Source organism: Mustela nigripes, chromosome 7 (genome assembly GCF_022355385.1).
Source record: "Mustela nigripes isolate SB6536 chromosome 7, MUSNIG.SB6536, whole genome shotgun sequence".
Lineage (NCBI taxonomy): Eukaryota > Metazoa > Chordata > Mammalia > Carnivora > Mustelidae > Mustela > Mustela nigripes.
In genome coordinates, this window is record NC_081563.1 from 54,793,700 (window position 1) to 54,802,467 (window position 8,768).

Here is an 8,768-nt window from a genome sequence, read left to right on the forward strand (position 1 = left end):
GTAAAAAGTAAAAGTAAAAGAATAGCCTGGAAAGAGGGAGTGTGGTTGAGTATTCAGAGGGGGAAGATGGAATTATTAATAGTTTGAGGTTACCCAAGAAGGTAGGATGAAATAGAACTCTCCTTAGGCAATTTAAGAGATTTTTTCTTAAATCCGTTAACAAGAGAGGGAAGGAAATAAAAATGAAAACTGTTACAGAGATCATAATCTTTAAGACAGAACTTCACTTAAATCCTAGGTAATAGAAATTAGATTGCAGGGGAAAGTAAACACTGAGAATGCAGAGGCCTTGTCTTTGTTTTTTCATTGTTCTATTACAAATACATGTTATATACTGGATATTAAGGAGTGTTTAAAGAAGGAATATGTGAATGAGTAAGTGGAATAAACTAGTGAGTGTTGATGAGACAGTGGAGGCAATGGGTGTCAGTTCCTTTTCTGAGACATTTATTAAAAAAAGGTTAACCTTACTGCTTTACAGTTGGGGTGAATTCTATTTAGGATAGAATTGTATTCTTCTTCTTTTTTTTTTTTTTAAAGATTTTATTTATTTATTTGACAGAGAGAGATTACAAGTAGGCAGAGGCAGGCAGAGAGAGAGAGAGGAGGAAGCAGGCTCCCTGCTGAGCAGAGAGCCCAATGCGGAACTTGATCCCAGGACCCTGAGATCATGACCCGAGCTGAAGGCAGCGGCTTAACCCACTGAGCCACCCAGGTGCCCTAGAATTGTATTCTTTATTTTCAAAGATTTCACTTATATGAGAGAGCGTGAGTGGGAGAGCACAAGCTGGAGAGGAGAGGCAGAGGGGGAAGTAGACTCCCCGCTGAGCAAGGAGCCCAGTGAGGGGCTGGGACCCTGGGATCATGACTGAGCCAAAGGCAGACGCTTAATCAACTGAGCCACCCAGGCACCCAGATTTTGGTATTCTTTAGATTTACGAGAGAAGCCCACTCAAGGGAGCCATAAGAAAGGATAATTAATGGAATGAGTCCTAGAATGAGTACTAGAAGTTACGGAAAGAAGAGGGATAATGGGAAAGAAGGGACATCAAAAGAGAGGGGGAAAATATCAAAGAGTGAGGTGAGTAGGCATGGCAATAGATAGTTTTAATGGAGTTCATGGGAGGTGGCCTAAATTCTCTCAGGAATTCAAGATAGTTTGAGGCAAGATCATCTGAAGTTGAGATTAAAGGCTGAGGCAAATGAGGTGAGATTGAGAGAGAGGAGTATGGAAAAGATTATAATACTGATTTGGGGGAGATTTGATATGCAGTTAATAGGGTATTAAGTAAATGTTATTAAATAATAAGTGGACACAGGAGTGAGCACCAGTGAGTCAGTGACCTAGGGAATGAATGTAAGAAAAAGGAGTATTAAGAAGAAAAGAGGTTAATACTTTATCAGTGTTTGTTTTAATAACTTCTGACAAAGTTACATAGGTCTAAAAAAACCCATTTTCTGAGTACCTATTTTATATAAGGGGAACATAGAGTTGTGGATTGATAGTCTTAATTTTTTTTTGAAGTTGTAAAGACACTGTTAATACATTTGCTTAAAACTCGGTTTATACCAGAAGGTATAACATGGCAAGTGAGCCTCTTCAGGGCACGCCTTTTTCTTGTATTGATCACTGTTGAGTTTGTTGTGTACTTTAATGAAAGGGAGGGTTTTTTTGGGGGTGGGGTTGTATTCTTCCTTTTTTACTTTTTTTAAAACTTGGGACAGTATATGGATTTATTAATTTCTTTTTAAATTAGTTCTTATTTAAAAGATTATAAAGGTCAACTTTAAAGAGATTTTAACAGTACCATGTTCTAGTTGACTGATTATAGTTAGTTTTATTCCCAGGTTTTTAACTATTTCATTGTAAGCATGACTCAACAATTGAGCATAATTTTTTGATCAGGTAGCAGTTTTGTAATGACTTGAGTTTTAACAAGGTTTTAACTATGACAGTATTCTGCAAAATTAACTCTTCAGAGAAAAAAAAATGAAGTAATTTCTCCATGCAATTTGGGGCTTGAGTTCGTAACTCTGAGATCAAGAACCACAGCTCTACTGACTAAGCCAGCCAGTCCCCCAAGAAAATAATTTATTTCAAAATTTTTTGTACTTACTTTTTCCATTTATGACCTTAGTAAGTGTTAACAAAATGAATAACCATTTCTTAAAAGGAGAAAATTATCTCCAAAGTGTAGTCTATCAGACATCTATTCTATTTCAGGCTTGCCAGATTAAAATTACTTCCACACTTTTATACTTCCAAATAAACCTTTTATTCAACAGCTCACATCTACTCTCCTTTTCTGAATTTTCTCCTTGAACTTCCATACTTTTTTTTTTTTTTGAACTGCCATACATTTTTGTGGTCATGAGTTGACAGCTAATGCATAGATCTGGCACAGGAATAAATTTTGAAATGAGGTATAACTAATATGTTTCTGGATTTGTCTTTGGTTTTTATAATCTTGTACTATAAAAATTTTTTCGACATTTGGAGATTTCTATAGGAAACCTTTGAAAATTGAGCACTGAAAATTCAGCAGTCCGTAGGTTCTTATAGGTTCCTTCCTTAGAGTTTTGTTTTGTCACTTAGAGCCCTTTGTTAGGGGTGTTACAAGGAGGGCCATGTGATAATCTATTGCTATCCCAAAAACATTTCTGTGAGATTGACACTTTGACTTGTTTTGGTAGCATTATTAGCATTATTAAACTTATCTGTAATCTATTGCTATCCCAAAAACATTTCTGTGAGATTGACACTTTGACTTGTTTTGGTAGCATTATTAGCATTATTAAACTTATCTGTACTCTAACCAGCTCTCTTTTGTCCTTTGTAAATAATACATAGTATTAATTTTTGTGTGTGAGAATTAGATAGGCATTTTGAAACCCAAGTACAAGACTGTGAAGCATAGCAACTACAGAAAAGATCAGATCTTTATTTATCATTGGCCTTAATGGAGCTGTTAGCAGTTTTATTAATCCTTAATCTGCCTAGTTTCAAGGCTGATACATATATATTTTTTATCCTATCTGCCCGAGTGTGATGCCACAAGGAATCTCCTGTTACAGGTGTGCAATAAGCTGGCATCCTGTAATATTATTTACTTGTAAGGCAGTCTTTAATAAAATTTGGAATGTCAGGAAGAACAAGTGCTAATAGGTAATAAGGGAAATCATGATTTTGTATCTATATATAGATATATTTCTATTATATCTATATATAGAGTTTATATCTGTGTTGCAACTGTTTTCCTAACAAATGGAATTTTATGAATTATAAACTAACTCATAATAGTATTTTTCAAATAAATAATGAATTTATGAACAATCAGTACTTAAACTCTGTTGCCTTGTGTGGCTGTCACTATCTTTACCATCATATTTCTTGACTCTTTTATGACTCTTAATGCTCATTTTCTTATTTTCAATATACTACAGTCTAGATTTGTGATGTGCTATTTAGTAGCTACATGTGATTGTTTACGTTTTAATTAAATTAATTAAAATTAAATAAAATGATAAATTCAGTTCTTTAGCCACACTAGCTATATTACAAGCACTTAATGGCTCCTTGTGTCTAATGGTTCCTGCATTCGTGCAGATATAGAACATTTCTGTCTGTACAGAGCAGAAATTTTTATTAGGTAGCACTGGTTTAGAATGATTATGTATCTGCAGTTCCCTGAAGAGTTATTGTGTTGGCACTAATCTTCTAATACCAGCACGGAGTTGGGAGTTGGAAAGATGTGAATTTAGATTCTAGTTCTGTCATTCATTGGCTGTGTGACCTTGAACGAATACCATAAACTCTTGACCTTATTAGTAGTGTAAAATGGGAATAAGAGCACCTCAGATTGTAGTGATAATAGAGAGTATTCAGAAATCCAGTTGGTACTCTTTAAATATATTTAGTTCTTCATTCTTCTTACTTGAGTTTTTGATAATGTTGGAACTTGTTGGAAACTCTTGGAATTCTTTCCTTTTTTGGCATCTGTGACATTTTCTGCTAGTTGCTGTTCTACATCTCTGACCATTTTTAATCTTTGTTGGTAGCTTCTCATCTGGGTTTGGTCCAAGGCCCTCTTAAATATTACTTTCCCATTTAAAATCCCTATATATTATAGGATTAACATCACCTTAATGTAGCACATGGACTCTATGGGCTCTACTTGTTGTTTACTTCAGCTTTTTCCATGTTCCTGTTTTTTCTCTATACTCTAGCAACTTGGTCTTGTTAACGTTTCATTCAGTATTGTATGCTAGATTTATTCTGCCATCTGTTTAATCTACCATCAGTCTTTTGCATAGGTTATGTTTGGAATGGTTCAAAGTGCCTCAAGGAAGTAACTGAGCCTCCCACCCCCATGCCAGGTCAGACTGTTCCTCTGTTATGCCAGCTGCCAGCATAGATCCCTCCATATTACAGGAATTTAATAAATATTTGTTGAATGAGTGAATTGAGGGAATGCATATATTCTTTGTTTATTCCCAAAGTTCCATCATTTTCTGTTTACTGATGATTCATACTTTCAGCCTGCATTATTCTTTTCTGCTCCAGTCCATGGATCTGACTGCTTACAGGATACTTATCTAAATGAGGGTGTCTGTCAGTCACCTCAGCTCATCATAACTAAAACCACATTCATTCTTGTCTTCCTATTCATGCTTCCATTATTCCCTAATTTTTCTTCCTAGAAACAGTATCTGTTCATTCACTCATATCTGGAAACCTGGTATGCCATTTTCTCTCCTTTACTGCTATTTACATCTTAAGCAGTCATCAGTTGCATCTTGTACCGGAAGAGTATAACATAGGAATACGTGGCCTGACCTGGTGTGGGCGTGGGAGGATAAGTCACTTACTAGAGGGATTTTTTTGAGAAATTCCACCTTGATTCATGTACTACTGATAAAAGAGGAAAATATATTTAAAATGTTCCCAGTGTATTAATGCTTCTTGCTGTTAAGTAGTGGCAGCTGAATCCAAAACACTAGCAGTTAAAAGTGGCAAGCTATTGAAGAATAACAGTATTGTATACTATCCATATAGCCCACATTCTTCCTCTTGACTCAGCGTGAGTGAATTACAAATTCACCTATTTGGAACAGTTTATTGTATAATTCCCTCAGATGTTTTTCCCTTTTTCTTTTGTTTCTTTAACTTAGTTTCAAATACCCCTTTTTTCTGTTACTTTCATCTGTACCTTTAAAAAGTGCCATACTGATTAGTTAGTATATCTTTAACTATACTTAATTAGGATTTTTGTTGGTTTTGTTAGTACTCTGAATGCATAGGCTTTTAGTGTCTGCTTCCAACTCTGTTTTCCTTAAGTCATGTTATTTATGTATTTTTAAAGTAAGCTTTATGCCCAGCGTGGGGCATGAACTTAGGACTCTGAGATCAAGAATCGCATGCTCAACCGACTGAACCATCCAGGTGCCCTAAGCCATGTTACTTTTAATGTGTAGTTTTAAGAGCATGAAGTTTTTTCAGAAAGATAAGTATCATGTTATAGCAAACGGTCTTCCCTTTTAGATCCTCCTGTGCCTCTTGAATCAGCTTCTTTATCCCTATTGCCACTGGCATTGCTAGGGTTTCATTTAGATCTCATGTGGATCATTTCTGTAGCCTACTAAATGCTTTGCTCTTTTTGCCTCCAGTTTCTTCCTTTTTCATTCTGTCTTTCATATTGCCACCAGAGTTTTCCTTCTGAAAAGGAAATCTATGTCACTGCCTTACTTGAAAGTCAGTGCTACATCTTACATTAAAAATTTTAAATTTTAATTAAATTAAATTGCCTGGGTTGCCTGGGTGGCTCAGTCTGTTAGGCATCTGTCTTCAGCTCAGGTCCTGATCTCAGGGTTCTGGGATCGAGCCCCACATTGGGCTCCCTGCTCAGTGGGGAGCCTGCTTCTCCCCTTTCCCTGCTGTTTCCCCTGCTTGTGCTCTCCCTGTCAAATAAATACAATAAAAAAAAAAAGATTTTATTTATTTATTTGAGAGAGAGTGATCACAAGTAGGCAGAGAGGCTGGCAGAGAGAGAGAGAGAGTAAAGCAGGCTCCCTGCTGAGCAGATAGCCCAGTGCGCCGCTCGATCCCAGAGAGCCGAAGGCAGAGAGGCCTAACCCACTGAGCCACCCAGGTGCGCCCAAATAAATACAATCTTAAAAAAAATATATGAAAACTTTAAAAAATGTAAAGTCTTTTGCTGACACTCATGTTCTGATTCTTATTTCTAGCTATCTTTATGCTATAACCAAGTCAGACTACTTAGTTCTCAAGTGCCTCATCTCTCTCTCTCTCTCTCTTTTTTTTTTTAAAACTTACTGGGGCTTTGTTTTTTACTTTTTCTTCCATCTGCCCTGTGCTCCTTTGTCTGGCAGACATCAAGATCCTATTCCAGGGGCACTTGGGTAGCTCAGATGGTTGGGCATTTGCCTTTGGCTTAGGTCATGATCTCTGGGTCCTGGTATCGATCCCCTCATCGGGCAGGGGAGCCCACTGCCCCTGCCCCCCCGCTCCCCCCGCCCCCTGCTCATGTTCTCTCTCTGTATCTTTCTGTCTCAAATGAATAAATAAAATCTTAAAAAAAAAAGATCCTATTCCAGTGGCATTCTGTGAAAACATCTCCAGCTCCCTCCAGCAATTAATGGCTATTTGGAAATAACTTTCATAATAGTACATACCATATTTCATTGTGTGTAATTGCTTACCCTAACCTGTGCACTCCTCTAAAGCAGGGGATGCATTTTTATTCATCTTTGTAAAGCTAGTTACCATTGTAGCATCTCTCAAGGAATATAAATGTAAATGATGGATACATATAAGTAGACAAGCCAGCAAAGGTGCAACTGGGTTAGGTATATTTATCGTCTAGGGCTAGGGAGGTCTGTGGAAGTCCTATGAATAAACAATTAGAAAGCTTAAGTGTATTAGCATAAGGGGAAAGCTACTGGAAAGGAAACTGTAGATTCTAAAAGTTATAGGACTTCTTTTATGCTTCAAGATTTTTTAACATATTTGAGTAAATTGTTAGTTGCATTTGAGAATGTTATTTGTTAAGTGGTAAGTAGACTTTTTCATAAATGAAACTCAGAATTGGTAAATAACATTTTTATTAAGCTGATTTATCATAACATTTTTGTACTAGATATATTCTTGAACAGCTGATAAAAAATGAGACTGTTACTCTAAATCTTTGATTTCTTAATTTAGTGAACATTTCTTAATTTAGTGTTTGCCTTCTACACATATCAAACTTAGTGTTGAGTACAAAGGTGAAAGAAAAAAAACTCCCAGGGACTTCACTTCATAGACTGAGTCAGGATATGGAGAAAAAAGTAGTGTATGTGTATGTAATTAAAATTAAAATACAATAGAATATATAAATATATATATACATGTACATACATACATGCTGATAAATGTTTCAATAACGCCATTATAAGGTGCTAGATTTCTTTTGATCACTTTGCTTGCCCAGTTTGAATTTGACATGTAGTAGCTATTCGGACATTTTTATTATTCATTTGGTTCTCGTTACTTACAGATAATGTGAAACAGTTAAGTGCTGAGAGAATAATCATTTTGTTGTTATGTTGAGATATAATATGATGTGGTGGAACATGCAGGGTTAGAGAATTGGAAGATCTGTAATTGAGTTTACTGAATGTATACACACACATGAACAGACACAAATAAATACATGTTTATAAAATGGCCACCAGACTGATTGATTTCAGAGTTCTTGTGGGTATTGAGTAAGGTAATTACCTAAGATGCTTGATAGAATGCAAAATGCCGTTTAAATTTTTATTTTATTTTTATTTTTTATTTTAAATATTTTATTCTATTAGAGAGTGAGAAAATGAGTAGGAGGACCCCAATGCGGGCTCCATCCCAGGACTCTGGGATCATGACCCAACCCAAAGGCAGATGCTTAATGGTGCCCCCTATTCTACATTGTTTTAGACAGAGAGTGCAGGAGAGTGGTGGAGGGGGAGAAGGAGAGAGAGAATTTGTAAGCAGTCTCCTCGCCCAGTGCAATACCCAGCAGGGGGCCTGAGATCATGAGATCATGACCTGAGCTGAAACCAAGAGTTGGATGCTTAAGCAACTGAGCCACCCAGGGGCTGCCCTGTTTAAATTTTTAAAGATCAATGTACTAAAAACCAGTATGTTGTTTTTTGGACAGATTTGGGTTTCATAATCCTTTCATTCTGATTTCTGTGTAACTCTCTGTCCTGTGTTACTCTCTGTCCAGTAATATACTCATTAACAATGTAGAAAATGTATCTGAGTGGTGGGCTTTGAGTAACAGAATACCTACCCAACTAAATGTGGCCTAAATAACGAGGAATGTATCATTTCACAAAATGAGAAGCCTAGAATCAGAGTTACAGTGTGGTTCACAGTTCATCCAGTTTCATCAGGGACATAGGTCCAGTTTACATTAAAGCTTCACTGTCCAAAGAGGGCCACTACAATTTCAGACACCAACACCTGCCTGAAGAAAAGGGGGAGCACTTCCTCAAGTGTCTCTTTTTATTAGATTGCAAGTCTCATTATAGGGTTTTTCTTTTTCTTTTCTTTCTTTCTTTTTTTTTTTTTTTAAGATTTTATTGAATTATTTGACAGACAGAGATCACAAGTAAGCAGAGAGAGAGAGAGAGAGAGGAGGAAGCAGGCTCTCCGCTGAGCAAAGAGCCCGGTGCAGGGCTCGATCCCAGGACCCTAGGATCATGACCTGAGCTGAAGGCAG

At 36.6% G+C, this 8,768-nt stretch overlaps 1 protein-coding gene and 1 pseudogene across 1 annotated transcript in view; one reads left to right on the forward strand and one right to left on the reverse strand.

The window, feature by feature from the left end:
- Positions 1-4,040, reverse strand: part of LOC132022150 (small ribosomal subunit protein eS12-like) — a 7,061-nt pseudogene extending 3,021 nt beyond the window's left edge.
- DNAAF10 (dynein axonemal assembly factor 10) overlaps positions 1-8,768 on the forward strand; it is a 100,337-nt gene that overhangs the window by 8,124 nt on the left and 83,445 nt on the right. The window lies entirely within an intron of this gene.